The sequence below is a fragment of the Peromyscus leucopus genome, chromosome 17 (genome assembly GCF_004664715.2).
Source record: "Peromyscus leucopus breed LL Stock chromosome 17, UCI_PerLeu_2.1, whole genome shotgun sequence".
Lineage (NCBI taxonomy): Eukaryota > Metazoa > Chordata > Mammalia > Rodentia > Cricetidae > Peromyscus > Peromyscus leucopus.
Genome location: NC_051077.1, coordinates 44,124,110 through 44,140,837, shown reverse-complemented (window position 1 = coordinate 44,140,837; position 16,728 = coordinate 44,124,110).

The following is a 16,728-nucleotide window of genomic DNA, read 5'->3' as shown; positions in this document are numbered from 1 at the left end:
TGTCATGACCAGAAGACAGGGTCTCGCAGTATTTTCCTGTTCATATATTCATCCCACCTTTCTCCCAGCATGTTCCCTGAGCCTTAGGGATAGAGGGACTTAACATAGCCATCTATAGCTAATCACTCAGTCACTTAAACTCAGCACTTGGCTCTGGCTCATTTTTATGTGCTAGTTTTTAGTTTAATATTTTTACAGTTCTCTCTCTCTTCCTTTCTCTCTTTCTCTCTCTCTTCTCTCTCTCTCTCTCTTCTCTCTTCTCTCTCTCTCTCTCTCCTCTCTCTCTCTCCTCTCTGTATGTGTGTACATGCGCATGTGAGTACAGGTAGTCTTGGAGGTTCTTGTGTCCCCTGGAACTGGAGTTACAAGCCTTGAGAGCTACCCAGTGTGGATGCTAGTAAATTGAACTCAGGTTCTCTGCAAGAACAATGTTCTCTAAACCACTGGGCCATCTAGCCAGTTCCATGTGCTAGTTTTTATAAAAGTATCTATATCCTTCTGGGAAGAAAATGGAATTTAGATGAATGGTGTAATGTAAGAACATATCTCCAATCATAAAATGAGGATGGCCTCCAGGTACTGTTTTCAATATTATTAAGATAATTAATGTACTGCCTTCACTTCTTACTTGACCTTTATACAATGTGTGTGAAAATAGTTTTATGTCAAAATGCATGTTCCCTGTGTTCTACAGGTGTCTACTATTTAAGTGGGTGTGATAAACCAAGAGATTTGATTTTAGGTTAGAAATAAATTGTAATATATACAGACATTATTTGTTGAAGGTTGTCATGCCAGAAACTATGCACTGTTGAGGAGATACCATCTGTAACAAGAACAACCAAATCCTGCACTCTGGTCACTTGAGGTCTAGTATGAAATAAATGAAACACTTTGGATCTGCCCACAGCAACTGGAAGAGCCAGCAGGAATGGTACAGAGTCAGAGGACACACATTATTATTAGCCACCTGTCAGAATGGCTAACAGAAATAAAACAAGTGACAGCTCATGCTGGTGGAAGTGAAAACTTGAACAGCCACTGTGGAAATCAGTGTGGCATTTCCTCGGAAATTTGGAATAGATCTACTTCAAGATCCACCTATACCACTTTGGGGAACATACCCAAAAGATTCTACATCCCACTACAGAGACACTTGCATGATCACATTCATTGCTTCTCTATTCATAATAGCCCGAAATTGGAAACAGCCTAGATATCCATCAATAGATAGTTGGATAAAGAAAATGAGGTACATTTATACAATGGAATACTACTCATTCACAGGTAAATAGATTGAACTAGAAAAAAATCATCTTGAGTGAGGTGACCCATACCCCAAAAGAGAAATATGATATGTATTTGTGGATGTTAGTTCTTAAGTCTTTGATAGCTAGGCTACAATGTGTTATGGATAGAGTAAGGGACTAATGAGGAGGGAAGGATCTTCTGAGAAAAGGGAAATAGAATATGTAGTTATGGATGGATGGGGTTGTGGAAGGGGAGGAAGAGGAGAGATGAGAAAGCAAGGGAATACCAGGAAGGGCAGCTAAGGGCCACCTGAGGGGTCATATGGAAACCTACTACAGTAGACATTTATTAAAATATAAACATAGATGAAAGAAATAGAAATGGAATCACCAAATAGCAGGAGAAACAAGGCCCCAAATAAATATTTCTTTTTACCAAATGAGAGCTCCAAAGCCAGGAATGAGTTAAATATAATTGAGTTTTTGGCCAAAGGGGTCCCACGGAAACCCCCACACAACCCAAGCTATTGCCAATGCTTTTAATTGCTCTCTACAAACTAATGGGAAGACCCTATTGCTGAAGACAATACCTACATAACTCACTGAACACAGAGAAGTTGACCTGGTGCCCACCTAGAACCTTCACGCCTACAGACTAGTGTTTATAGTATTGGAAGGTACTCTGCATACTACCAGAGGAGAAAGGTAAACACCAACCCGATTATAACCCTCAGATTTACACGTGTGGCATGCTTGCAAGATATGCTGGTGCAATGGTGGCACAAAGCTCTTGGGAGTAACCAACCAATGTCTGATTTGACTTAAGACCCGCTCCGTGAGATGGGACGCATACCTAATGCTGCTTCAGGCAGTCAAGAGCTTGAGACTAGATAGCCCAGGAACCTAGGGAGAAACCAAATAATACTGTTCTGATAAAGAAACATAGAAATAACAACATTCTGCTATACTCATAGACCAATGTCTTCTTCAGTCATCATCAGAAAAGCTCCCTTCTTCAGTAGATGGGAACAACTACAGAGACCCAGAGCTGGACAATGTGCAGAGAGTGAGAGACCTTGGAACACTCAGCTCTAAAAGAGATGTCTTCTTCAAATTTCTCCCCTCAGAACTCAGGGAACCCTGTGGAAGATGAGTTAGAAAGATTATAAGAGCCAGTGGGGATGGAAGGCACCAATGAAACCAGGCCTTCTAGACACAACAGGGCTGACTGCACATATGAAACTCAAAGAGACTGGCAGCGTGCATGGTGCCCACTTAGGTCAAAGCCAAAAGGGGTTCCAGCACTGAAAGGGGATAGTGGACACAAGCCTATAGGTGAAATTTTTAAGGCCATTCTACATAGTTAAAAGGGAGGTTTATTTAGTGGCGTAACTTACAAGTGAAGGGATAGGTAGGTTGCAGGGTCTGGGAAAGGTGTGCCACAGTCCGGCGGTGTTCTTGGAGAACTCTGCTCAGTCTACCTCCAGTGTCCAGGACCAGGCACCAAGAGAGCTCCCTCATCTGGATATCGGGTCTTCAGCGTCCTCTATCAGCCCCACCTTGTAGGCGTGACAGTTACCGAAGCCTCAGTGGGGGTTGGAACTTCCAAGTCAAAGCTGGAATGGCTACCCACTACAAAAGCCCCGATCCCTAATCCAGAAGTGCCTACTTAGGTCAAAACCAATAGGGGTTCCAACACTGAGAGGGGATAGTGGACACAAGCCCGGATCCCTAATCCAGAAGCTATCTCTAATTGATAACCTCTTGCAAAGGAAAATTTAGTTTTCTCCAATGGAGTCTCTTTTGCTCATATATCATGTGTGATGGCTTAGTGTGATTCTTAGTTGTTAACTTGACTACATTTGGAATTAATTAAATCCCCAGAATAGAGGGCACACCTGTGAGGAATTTCTGTGATAAATTTGAAGTAGGATGCTCTACTTCTAATCTGGATCTTTGAGGTAGGAAGACACACCTTTAATCCAGATCTAATCTGGGCCACACCTTCTGCTGGAAACCTATACAAGGACATGGAAGAAGGAAGCTTTTGCTCTTTGCCTGCATGCTCTCACCTTGCTAGCAAGTTTATTCCTCCACGGGCACTGGAGTCTGCTTCTTCTGGATTGAAACATCTACTGAAGACCAGCTGAGACATCCAGCCTCGTGGACTGAGCAACTTCTGGATTCTTGGACTTTCCATTCATAGCCTGCCATTGTTGGATTAGCTGGACCAAAGCTTGTAAATCATTCTAAAAAATCCATAAATCCCCTTTCTATAGATAGATAGATAGATAGATAGATAGATAGATAGATAGATAGATAGATAGATAGATAGATAGATATAGACTCATTCTATAAGTTCTGTTACTATAGAGAATCCTGACTGATACAATCATCGTTTCTGGTTTTTTGTTTTTATGTGATTTCTGTGTGAGAGACTGTGTTTCTTGTAGTGTGCTCTCTCTCTCTCTCAACCTTTCTGTCTCTGTCTCTCTGTCTCTGTCTCTCTGTATCTCTCTGTGTCTCTGTCTGTCTCTGTCTCTCTCTCCCGTTTTCTAATTGAGAGAGAAAGAAAGGATGTGGATTTGGGTGGGTGCAGAGAATCTGAGAGGAGTTGATGGAAGGGAAACCATGATGAGACTATAACATAGTGTATGAAAAAAATCTATTTTAATTAAAAAAAACATATGTAGTTCTACTTACATGGTTAGAAAGGCCTTCATTCCATAGGATGGGTCACAAGGCGTTCAGTCCATACAATGGTTACAAAGGCCTTAGATCCAGTAGGACTCATATCCTTATGGAATGGGAAGCTTGGATGAAAGGACACAGCTGTGGAGATGGAGACAGACTGGAACGGAGCCTCTACCAACTGAGTAATGCTGAGAGCTGTGTGGAATTACCAGAAGCTGGGCAAGCCCCAGCAGGATCTTTCCTAGGCAGTTCAGGGGGAACACGGTCCTACCTGCATTCTGGTTTCAGGTTTCTAACCTGCAGAATGCAGAATTAATTTCCAATTTTCTGAGCTGTCCCGCTTATAGATCTTTGTTTTGGGAACCCCAGGGACATAATGGAAACACCAACAACCCCTGCTCTCACCCTAGTAAACCAATAAATTGTTGTTTTTGTCTCTCTAGACTATGTTCATATACACATAATTGTATTTGTAGGTATTTTGTGACTGGCTTCTTGCACTTGCCGTGTTTTCTTTTAAGAAAAGATTTGTTTTATTTGTAATTTTGTGTGTGTGTGTGTGTGTGTGTGTGTGTGTGTGTGTGTGTGTGCATGGCATGTGCACACAAGCGCAGGTACCCAAGGAGGCTAAAGGCTTCAAATCTGCCTTGACTTGGATGTATGCACTTGGTAACTGAACTTGGGTCCCTTACAAGAGATTATGGGCTCTAAATTATGAGTCCTCTCTTGTTTTGTTTCCAAAGGCAGACCATGTATACTGTAGTGTGTGTGAGTACTTCATTGATTTTTTTTTTACTTCTGAATAGTATCCCACTGTATGGGCACGCCATATTTTGTTTATGCATGCATCAGTTGGGGAGCATTTAAAGTATTTCCACTTTTTGTCTAACGTGGGGATACTGCTATGAAGAGTTGTGTGAGAGTTTTTGTGAGTTTGCAGTGTGTTCCCAAGTGTTTGCACCACTTTGTATGCTCACTAGCAGTCTGTGAAGGCGCGAAGTAGCTACCAATACCTATTCTACCTCACCTCTGAGCTGGGGATTGAACCTAGGGCCCCATCCATGTGAGGCAAACACTGTGCCATCATTACAGCGCTGTTTTAAAATAGTTATTTATCTCACATCTTAGTTAAGGTTTTATTGCTGTGAGGAGACACCGTAACCACAGCAACTCTTATAAAGGAAAACATTTAATTGGGGCTGGGTTTACCGTTCAGAAGTTTACACCATTATTGCCATGTCAGGAAGCATGGCAGCATGCAGGTAGATGTGCTGGAGAGGTAGCTGAAAGTTCTACATCTGGATCCACGGGCAGCAGGAAGAGACAGTGAGCCACTAGGTCTGACTTGAGCTTCTGAAACCTCAAAGCCCATCCCCCATTGGCACACGTCCTCCAACAAGGCCACATCTCCCAAGAGTGCCACTCCCTGTGAGCCTCTGGGGCCATTTTCAAACCACCACATTTTATTTTATGGATATGCCTGAGTGTGTGTATGTGTGCTATGTCAGTTCCTTTGGGTCTAGAATTACAGACGTTTGTAAGCCACCATGTAGGTGCTGGGAATGGAAGCTGGGGTCTACAACAATAACTTCTTCTTTGCTGAGCCATCTTCAGCCCCCAGTCCCAGTTTTAAAAAATTACACTCATTCTAGTGGATGGAAAAATGGCAACCTATTATAACTTGATTTTCATTTCCTTGATGACCCATGTGGTACTAAGTCTATTTTCTGTGTTTCTGGTTTTTTTTTTTTTTTGTGGTAGTGGCATTGAACGAGACCTTGCACGTGTGCAAAATGCTAACACTGAACTATATCTCTGGCCCTTTCATCATTTAAAAAATCAAACTTTTAAATAAAAAGTTCACTTATGTCATTTATCATTATGGGGGAGCGCATGCCGCCCATGCTGCCTGTGGGAAGGTCAGAGGACAACGTTGTGGAACCTTTTTCTCCTTCCATCTTTATGGGAGTTCCAGGGACTGAACTCAAGGTGTCCATCTCAGCCTCTCCCCTGCCAGTCATTTGCAAATTCTGAGATTCTCACGAAGTGACCTAGGTGACCTTGAACTCACTTTGTAGTCCAGGTGGGTTTTGAACTGGAGGTCTTCCCACCCAAGACTCTTGAGTAGCTAAGACCTGCCCCATTATATATGTATTCCTGGCTATCTTCTTTTAAACATTTTAATGAATTTTTTTAAAAAAATAGGTATATGTGTCTGTGTCTGTTAATGCTACGTGTGTGTGGGTACTGGAGAAGACCAGAGACAGCGTTGGATTTTCTGGAGTCACAGCCTGTTGTAGGTTGTCTAACAAAGGTGCTGGGAACCGAACTCAGGTCCTCTTCAGGAGCAGCAAATACTCTGAGCTCCTGAGCCGTCTCTCTAGGCCCCCACCATCTTCTTTGGAGGAATTTTATTTCTGTCTTTTGCCCAGCGTTTAATGTGGTTGTTGGTGTTTTTGTTGTTGGGTTGTAGGAGTTCATTCTATATTCTGAACAATCAGACTTTTTAAATGGCATGCTAAAATGTTACAGTTTTTAAAATATTCCCCACTGTAGCAAGTGCTGAATGCATGATAGATGTTCCCGACTATTTCTAGTACTCCAAAAGACAACTTGGTTTGTTTTTTAATCTTTTTATTTATTCTTCTTTATATGTATGGGTATTTTGCCTGTATGTATGTTTCTGCTTACAGTGCCCACAGAATCCAGCATCAGATGCCCTTAAACTGGAGTTACAGACTATTGTTAGCCATCATGGGGTTCTAGGAGTTGAACCTGGGTCCCCTGGAGGAGCAGCCAGAGATTTCTTTTTTTTTATTTTTTTTCATTTATTTTACATACCAACCACAGTTTCCCCTCCCTCCTCTCCTCCTGTTCCTTCCCCCTACCATCCCCCCTCCCCCCCACATCCACTCCTCCTCTGTCTCCACTAAGAAAGGAGCAGGCTCTCCCACAGGAGTCAACAAAGCATGGCACATCAAGTTGAGGCAGGACCAAGCTCCTCCCCCTGCATCAAGGTTGGACAAGGAATCCAGCATGGGGCACAGGTTCCCAAAAGCTAGCTCAAGCACCAGGGACAGGTCCTGATTCCACTGCCAGGAACCACACTAACAGGCCAAACTTCACAACTGTCGCACACAAGCAGAGGGCTTAGGTCGGTCCCATACAGGCTCGTTAATTGGTGATTCAGAATCCATGAGCTCTCAGGAGCTCAAGTCAGCTGTCTCTGTGGGTTCCCCCATCATGGCCTTGACCCACCCTGCAGTCAGAGATCTTAACCACTGAGTCATCTCTCCAGCCCATGGTTTTTATCTCATACCTAACGAATAGGTTGGAGTAACATATTCCAGAATCATTGGGTCAAATTTGGGGTTACCAAAAGAATATCTGGCTATGCACCAGGTATTGTTACTTGGGGAGCTCTGTGTCATCATCCCCGACATTGATCCACACAAAGAAAAGCCAATAGCTTACCAGACATCCCAGAGCTGGTAAGCAACAGATCTGCTTCTGTCACCAAAGGCCTCAAATGTCCTGTCCTTCATGATGTGGTGAGACAGAAAGATGTCAAACCAAGGGATCTGCACACCACGCTTCTGACGCATGCAAAGTGTCATCCCTGTACTTCACGTCTCATCCAAGGAGCTATGAAGGAGTGCACATGGTTTTTCAGCTCATAAATTAATACAATCCATCAGATGCTACCCATAAGTGAGATGTGAGAAGGCAGACATTGTCCCAGTTTTCCATTAAAAACTAGATTATGGAAATGGGACTATTCCTATATTTACCAACTAGAGAGTGGATGGACATGTGAGTCGAGATCAGTTAGGGATTATGTGAATTCTACAGGAGTATGAGCATGCTTCAGGATCAACTTGAACCTTCCAGGCAGTCCAAAGTACATTTCTGCAGCTCCCAATTCTGGCTCTAGGCCAGCAACATGCTCTCTTGAATTTGCAGCCAAGTGGCCTGGGCTCCTGGCATGAGGATACATGTCCATCCTGTGCCCTACGCTGACCTAAAGACATGCTGACATTGAGCATGTAACAGGTGGGCACGTGTTCATCCTGTGTCCTAGGCTCTCCTAAAGACCCGCTGATATCCAATTCTTGGGAATCTTGTTTCATTTTTACACTCAAGTGTCCAAGGGTCTTCACCCTTCTAACTCTAAAATGAGAGCTGAGAGGAAGGCACAGTTTGGAGGGCCTCGAAAGTTCCAGCTGAAGTCCTCCAAACACCAAAACTCGACTCATCTCTGGAAAATAACACGTCCATTATTTTCATTTACAGGCGACTCTGGAAGTTTTTCCTCTAGGAAAAGAGCTACTTTCAAGCCACACCTATGTATAAAAACAATAAATAATTTCTTAAACATTCAAGGAACTAATCAGAAAGTATACAAAGATTATAGGTGGTACAGGCCTGTAATCTCAGTGCTGAGGAGGCTTGGATAAGAGGGTCATCACCCAGGGCCAGGTCAGGCTTCATGGGAGTGTAAGACCTTATATAATAAAAAAAAGTATATGATAGATATGGCCATGCCAACAGTTGGCGTATTTCCGTTGACCCGTTTTCATAGGGCTGTCCAAACAACGATAAAGGAAGGAATTGTTTTGCCCAGAGATAAAGCTATACCACCTCAGAGCCGGGAGGGGGGGGTGCGGGGAGTCACAGGACTACTTTTACTTCTGCTAGAAAGATTGTGATCAGCCTGGATTCCTTGGTGGGGTTTCTCTCATATCCCACTGGCCTGTGTAGACTTCTCCTGGTCCAAGTTCTTGATCGGGCACCCCGTGAACAGGCTCCACAAAGGCTCACAGGAAGAATTCCTGGGGAAATCGGACAATGGAATTCTACTTCCCTGGGCTAGGATAAAGCCAACGGGGTGTTGTTGTTTTTTTTTTTTTTTTTTTTTTATCGTCCAAGGGTTGCTTGCAAAGCGATCTATTGGCCGCAAAGTCCAGCCTTTAACCTTCTGCTCTGAGAGGCAATCAGCACCTTCAGGTTACAGGCCTTTTGATGACAGGCTGCTGGAGTCTAGCGACACCACTGGGCCTTATCTCAGCCCAGCCCTTTGAAGCAAGGTGTTGTCAGCCATTGCCACAGCCATTTTCTTATCCCAAGAGAGGAAGCTGCCTCTGCAGGCTCCGAGGCCCTCCCTGTTCACAGTCTGGGTGTTTGAAAGAGCAGAAGGTAATTGTATTACGGCGTTTCAATTTGTGTGCGCTTAGCCTTTTTATTCTCTGCTTCCCAGGGGACACAGTCATTGAAATTGTTTGTCATCCTGTGGCAGGAAGGGATAAAGCCTGGGGGGCGGTGGGGTGTGGGGGAGATGTTTCTCTGATTGTCTGCGTTCTGAAACCCCTCCTTTCCTCACGAAGCTTCGTCTGTCCGTGGCTGAAAAATCTACTTTGAACTTCAAAAAAATGGGCTAAGAGGAGGAAGTGATAAAAGGGTGCAGTTATTTCTGAGATAATTTATTCTCTGGATGCTGAAGATCTAGGGCATTGCTCATGATGACTGAATGGCTGCACTTTAGAGTTTCAATATTCACATTCTTGGGAGAATTATATAGCTCATCCGGAGAGAAGCAGACGTAATGAGGATTTCCAATATAGGCCTGTATGTCTGTATGTTTTCAATATAGGCCTGTAACACGAATTGCTAAATGGTCTTATTAATAAAAAAAACAAAAAACAAAAAAACAAAAACCTAGAGCCAGATATTGGGGTGAAAGCTGAAAGATCAGAGGGAATAAAACAAGCCACAGCTAACCTTACCTTACCAACTTCCAGAGCGAGACTTCCTGTTTACTCACACCTTATACACCTTTCTGTGCCCTGCCATCTTCCTTCCTAGTGCTGGGATTAAAGGCGAGTCTGCTTCCCCAAATACTTGGTAGCAAAGGCATAAGATCTCAAGTGCTGGGATTAATAAAGGTGTGTCCCACCATGCCTAACTCTGTTTCCAGTGCGGTCTTGAACTCACAGAGATCCAGACGGATCTCTGCCTTCCAAGTGCTAGGATTAAAGGTGTGTGTGCCACCACCATCTGGCCTCTATGTCTAATCTAGTGGCTGGTTCTGTCCTCTGATCCCCAGATAAGTTTATTAGGGTACACAATATATTGCGGTACACGTGTTACATAGGCCTCATCGAAAAGTTGGTCATATGAATGAAAATAATATATTTCAGTCAAGCCTATCGGCACATGATTGTCATCCCAGATACTTGGGAGGCTGAGGCAGGAGGAGCAACTTAATTCCTTATTTTATTTTTTTTTAAGAGAGCTTGGGATATAAATACATAAATAAGTGTTGGAGTGCTCACCGAACATGTGATGGCCCTAGATTCAATACCTAGTACTCAAAACAAAATTAAGCTCATTTTTGTTTCTTTTTTAAAAGAATATAAAATCACCAGATTAATGGAAAACAGCCCCTATGGGATGATTTGTTAAGACCTGAGCCCCGTGGGGCTGAACCCCAAATTCATTGAGCTTTATCAGATCCAGTAGGCCTGAGGTTCCTGAAGGTGAAGACAATACAGGTCACAGTTATCCCGGATGAAGGTGAAATTAAGTCAACGCCGGCTCATCAGGCATCTTCTAAAGGCATCTTAGAAATATGCCCTGCCCCTCTCTCTTGCTTTGCCAATAATCAAGGGTATGGCTTGCTGAGAACTGCAAGGAGACTGAAGTTATTGCAATTGAAGGAGAATTGCAATTCCTTATTGCTGTAACCAAATACCAGAGGAGAAACACCTTACAGGAGAAAAGGGTTTAGTGGGCTCCCGTTTCGGTGAGGGAAGTATGGCTGCTTGTTCACGTCTGGAGGGACATGTAAGCAGAACACTGGGGAGGTCAGTGCTCCTGGCTTTCTGGGGGGCTTCCCTTTGCGTTCAGGGGCGGTGCCTGTATTTCAGGGGAGTTTCACCCTCTCAGTTAATCCTCTTTGGAAACTTCCACAGGGACACAGGAGAAGGTAAGCCCCACTCATGCCCTAGACCCCTAACAAATCCAGTCAGGGTGAGATTTGAAATTAGAAACTCACGGGAGTTTCTAAGCAGGTTGCTTTTTTAAAGATTGTATGTTTAATTATGCATGCATATGTGTGTCTCTGGTGTATACAGAGCAGGTGCCTGCAGAGCCCAGAGGGTGTGTCAACCTTTCTGGATCTGCGGATACAGACCCTTATATGGGCAGCCGCCTGACTTGAGCGCCAGGAACTGAACTTGGGTCTTTTGCAAGAGTTATCAAGTGCTCTCAAGGACTGAGTCATCTCTCCAAGCCCTGATGGGAGTGTTTCAAAAAACAATGACGCGACTTCGAGGGTCATACATGCCAGGAGGCGCTTTTCTGTATTTCTTGGCCGGCAGTACCACGTGACTGCTGACGTCAGCGTGCGTTTGCAGAGCGCTTTATTATTCTTTATTCCACTTGGCACGGAGAGAGTGATAGTTGGTATTTCCAAGGAGATTAAGAGGCTTCCCAAGCCTGCTAAGTGTTAGCAGTCAAGGTCCCTGCTTCTGCCAAGCCCGAGCTCTATCTGCCTTTTCATGTGATTTGCAAGCTTCTAAAACACCAAGTCCTGAGGGATTACGAGTTGCCACCCGAAACTACCAATGAAGAGCGAACCATTTTCCCCCAAGAGAATGTTCTGTTAGCATGGGCCGTAATAAGCTGTTCTCACTGAGAGCCGAGCTCTATGGAATAATGTTCGGAGAAATGAAACAGTAATTTATTTCTTGATACTGAAAGCACTCGACTTAATAGGAAACTTTTAAAAACAGACAAGGATACAAAAGCAAGTGTGATTTTACAACCAAGAGGGAATCTCAACAATTCGGGTGCATTTCCTCCCAGTCTTGGGTGTCATGTACAATATGACCGTCACTGCTCTCTCACGCATCCCATTGACCCTGCCCTGTGCCCCTCCCGATTGTCTGAGAAGATCTCGCCCGCTTGCTTCCTCCCAGCCTTCCGCTGGCCATCTTCATCTCTTCACAGATGTCTCTGCTCTCCCGTCATCTGTCTCTTTAGCATCCGCCTGGCTCCTGCTCTCCACACTCACTCCCGACATTGCAGACAGGGCTGTTTTTCTAAAATATAAACTGCCTGAATGGCTTGCCAGGTCCTTGGGATGGCACTCTTAACCACTTACCAAGGCTTTCAACGTCCTTCACCTCCCGCCTCCCACCTCTCTCCTCCTCTCAAGCCTTCAAGCTCTCCTTGCCTCGGGTGGCACCCTGCCTCTCACACCCCAAGTGGCACTCATTCAGCCAGACTCTTCCTTAGGATCTTTGCATGACCACTTCTCAGCTTTCAAACCTCAGTGGTGCCCCAAGTCCTTTGGGAAGCTCTGTTGGACCCTCTCCCTATATCTTGCCAAGATCAGAGAGTCCTGGAACCCTGCAGGTCCCCCTGTGGGGACTCTAATCTCAGTGTGATACCATTTTAACTGCCTATCTCCTCCACCAGATTGAGAACTTTGAAGGCAGGGTCCTTATCTCTTCTGCTCACCATGTCATACTCGACAAGTTGACCAAAGTCTGGAATGCTGTGGTAGTCTCTAAGTGTCTGGGAATTGTGTATTTCCTAATACAGCAATCTATGCCACATGAAACGTTTAATAAATTGTCAATGTCTTGCAGGTTGTCTTACATTTTCCATGTTGAAATCAGCATTGTCTAGGAGAAGTAACCCTTTAGTTTTCCTTTGTTTTAGACAAAGTGATGCAGCCCTGGCTGTCCTGACACTGCTTTTGTAGCTCAGGCTGGTCTCAAACTTTTGGTAATCCTCTGCCTTGGTCTTCTGAGAATGGGGATTACAGGTATGTATCACCAAGCCCAGCTCCTTCCTTCGTTTTTCAGTCATAATCCTTTGGTCTTTACATGCCTCACTGTGTAGCTGTGGTTTTTGAGCAGCACTGTATGCATATATTAATACTTCTTTGTGCCCAATTACAAATCAGGCTTATAGTATTTATATTCAGGTTTTGTTTTGTTTTTGTTTTTTGAGGTAAGTTCTTTCTGTGTAGCCTAGGCTAACTTCAAACTCCTCAACCTCCTCCTCCTGAGTTCTGAGATCACAGGAGTGTATCATCATGTGAAGCCTTGGATCAGAACTTTTTTTAAAAAAAAAATAGCATTTCAGCATTATGTATCATGTATGATATAGATTTTGACTGTTCCTCTTTATCCATTTAAGGAAATTACCTTGAATCTTAGTTTACTAAAGTCCCTTTTTTATGACTTTGGAACAGATGGTAGGCTTTCCTGGTGTTTTCTTTTACCTATGTGGTTTGAGTTATGTTTGTTGAATAATAAAATATTCTTGTTTCCTTGAAATTCATTGTGTTGTGTTATTAACACATTGACAATTTGATTTACTAACTCTGGTATAATTAAGTCTGTCTGTTAGTAACACTGGTCCATAATTTTATTGTCTATTGCTGCCCTTGCCTGGCTTTGATAGGGAGAGGACTTACAGTTTCATCAGATGAGTTGGAGAACTTTCCATTTCACGTCTTCTCTAAGACAGGGCGAAACGTGGTGAGGATGCTCTGTCTCCCCGCCATGATGGATTATATGAATTGCTTTGGTCATAGGACTTTATCACAACAGAAAAGTAACTGATATGCTAAGCCTTGCCCTGTAAAGACTCCTTTCTTTTTTCTTTCCTTTCCTTTTTTCTTTTTCTCTTTCTTTCTTTGTGTGTGTGTGTGTGTGTGTGTGTGTGTGTGTGTGTGTGTGTGTGTGTGTGTTTGAGACAGGGTTTTGCTATGTAGTTCTGAAATTCTAGAATTCCCTCTGTAGACCAGGCTGGCTTTGACTCACAGAGATCCACCTGCCTCTCCCTCATGAATGCTAGGATTAAAGGAGTGTGCCACCACTGCCCACCTAAGCATTTGCTAGAACTAACACAACATGGAGCTGCGTGTGCATCGATATCTATTACCTAAAGACTATTCATTGTTTGGTTCAATTTGCCTTATGTGGTTCTTCAGGGACTCTTAATTTGTCCTTTACTTCAAATTCAATGCTCTACATTGTCTGTTTTCTGTAGTATCCTGTAGTACCCAAAATAACTATTTTGATTGTGTTCAGTTTTGTGTTATCTTCTTCATACAATCTGTTTTATCTCAGCCTGCAGTATTATCTTTTGGCTTATGTACGTGCATGTGTGTGTGTGTGTGTGCGTGCGTGCGTGCGTGCGTGCATGCGTGCGTGTGTGTGTGTGTGTGTGTGTGTGTGTGTGTGTGTGTGTGTAGACAAATTTCTAAATGGTCTTATTAAATAAAAAAACACAGAGCCAAATATAGGGGTGAAAGCCTTAGAGAGATCAGGGAAGTAGGGAAAGCCACCAGCCAACCTTACCTCTCGAACTCTATAGGTTCCAAATGCGAGTTACTTCCTGTCTACCCAGGCACATATGCCTTGCTGTTCTGCCATCTGATTTGCTCTCTCTGTCCAGCTACATTAGTTCCTCTTCCTACACAGCTCTGTCACTTTCTATTGGTCTGTACATATCTCCAGACCTGGTTGTTACTGGGATTAAAGGCATGTGTCACCACACTTGGCTCTGTTCCCTAATATGGCCTTGAAGACACAGAGATCCTGCCTGCTAAGTGATTGGATTAAGGGCGTGTGCTACTGCTACCTGACTTCTGTGTTACCTTAAAATGTCTTGCCTTTTTCCTCTGATCTCCAGGCAAGCTTTATTTATTAAAGCACAAATAAAATATCACTACCTTTCAGCACAAATAAAATATCACTGTGTATGTGTGTGTGTGTGTGTGTGTGTGTGTGTGTGTGTGTGTGTGTGTATTATGTTAGTGTAACTGCTGTTTTTTGAGACAAGACCTCATTTTATGGTTCATGCTGGCCTGGAACTTGTTACATAGACCAAGCTGGCCTCCAACTCATGGCAATTCACCTGCCTCAGCCTTTCATGTGTTGAAACTACAGGTAAGAGGCACCACACCTATCTATGTAATTTATTTTTAAAAATGAGATCTGTGTTGCTATGTTGCCCAGATTGGCCTTGAACTTACCCCATCCCCTGCCTGAAGCATTCCTGGTAGCTAGGATTACAAATATGCACCCCATGCCTGGCTCCATATTACTGTGTAAGCAGCTAATATTTTCTTTTAGTTGATACTACAAAGAAGTTATTTTCCAAAGGTGATTTCATATTTATCTTGTAAATTTTCCTAAGTGTGCATTTGTTGTGTCCCTTCAGAACTATGCTTTCCTTTTCTCCCTTTTCTTCAATTTTTCCTTTCTTCAATGTTTCTGATCACTATACTGCTGTTGTTCAATTTAGTTATTCTTAAACAAGGGAAGCTAGAAGGGTCATATTTATACTATTAGTTAGCAAATATCTGGATATCTTTTACTTGTAAGCAATAGAAAATGTACTTATCTGTGTTAGTTTTCTGTTACTGTAATGAAATACCCGAGAGAATTAACACAAAAAGAAGAGAGGTTAATTTTGGCTCATGGTTTCAGGTCTCTAGTGAGGCTGAACTTTGGTTCTCACCTTATGGCAGTAAAATATGTAATGATATAAAATAGAGAGAGAAAAAGAGACTGGCATCTCACAACTTCTTTTAGAAGCGTGCACCTAATGACATAAGATGTCTCACTTTGTGTGGCGATTTAAATGAGAAATGTCCCCCACAGGCTCTGGTGTTTGGTGTCCCCAGTTGGGAGGTTTAAGCAGTATGGCCTTGATAGGAGAATAATATCACTGGGTGGGGGGGAGGGGCTCTAAGTGTTTATAGTCTGACCCCACTTCCTGTTTGCTCTCCCTGCTTCCTGCTTGCAGTAAAGGATGTGAGCTCTCAGTTTCCTGCCCCTGCTCCATGTCTGGGGCTTGCTGTTCTGCTTCCCTGCCATGAAAGGTTATATGAGTTGCTTTGGTTATGGGATTTTACCACAACAGAAAAGTAACTAAGATGCTAAGCCTCACCCTTTTAAAGACTTTTTTTCTTTTTCTTCCTTTCTTTTGGTGTTTTGAGACAGGGTCTGGCTATGTAGTTCTGACTGTCCTGAAACTCGCTATGTAAATCCACCGGAACTCACAGAGATCCGCCTGCCTCTGCCTTCCAAGTGCTGGGATTAAAGGCGTGTGCCACCACTGCCCAGCTATCACTTTCTAATAGTACCAAGCAGAGGACCAAGCCTTTAAATCAGGGCCTCTGGGGTACCCACCAGATCCAAGTGATAGCAGTATCCTTCTAGCACCATGAGACTTTTACACAGGTCCTCCTTGTGCTGATTGGCAAAGGAGGGAGGAAGGAAAAGAGAGAAGTGGGGGAGAGAGAATTAACTGGTGTATGATTGTATAATCAATATAAACGAGCCTCATTTCACACACCGACTCTGACTTCAGTTGCTGGGGTTGCCTGCCTGAACAGGCTTATTGAGAACGACTCTGATGCCCTTCCTCCTCAGTGTGCAGGACTGCACACTGACTAATTAGTTACACCAACTAGGAGGATATGAACAGAGAGAGGCAGAATGCATGGCACATATTCGCTGCCCTATTCCAATGACTGCCACTAGGTAGGACACACAACATGAAAATCAATAGGAATCACCGTGTAAAGGGCCTCGGCCTCCTTGGCATGTCTAAGGGGACTCCTTCCTACCTCTCAGGAGCACCTCTAACAGGAGGCCAAGTCTTCAACACGAGAGCCTTCTGAAAAGGTGTGCTTCCTGCTCAAACAAGAAGACTAGCGATCCAAAGTAGGCTGAGAGTGCAGGAAGATTGGCAG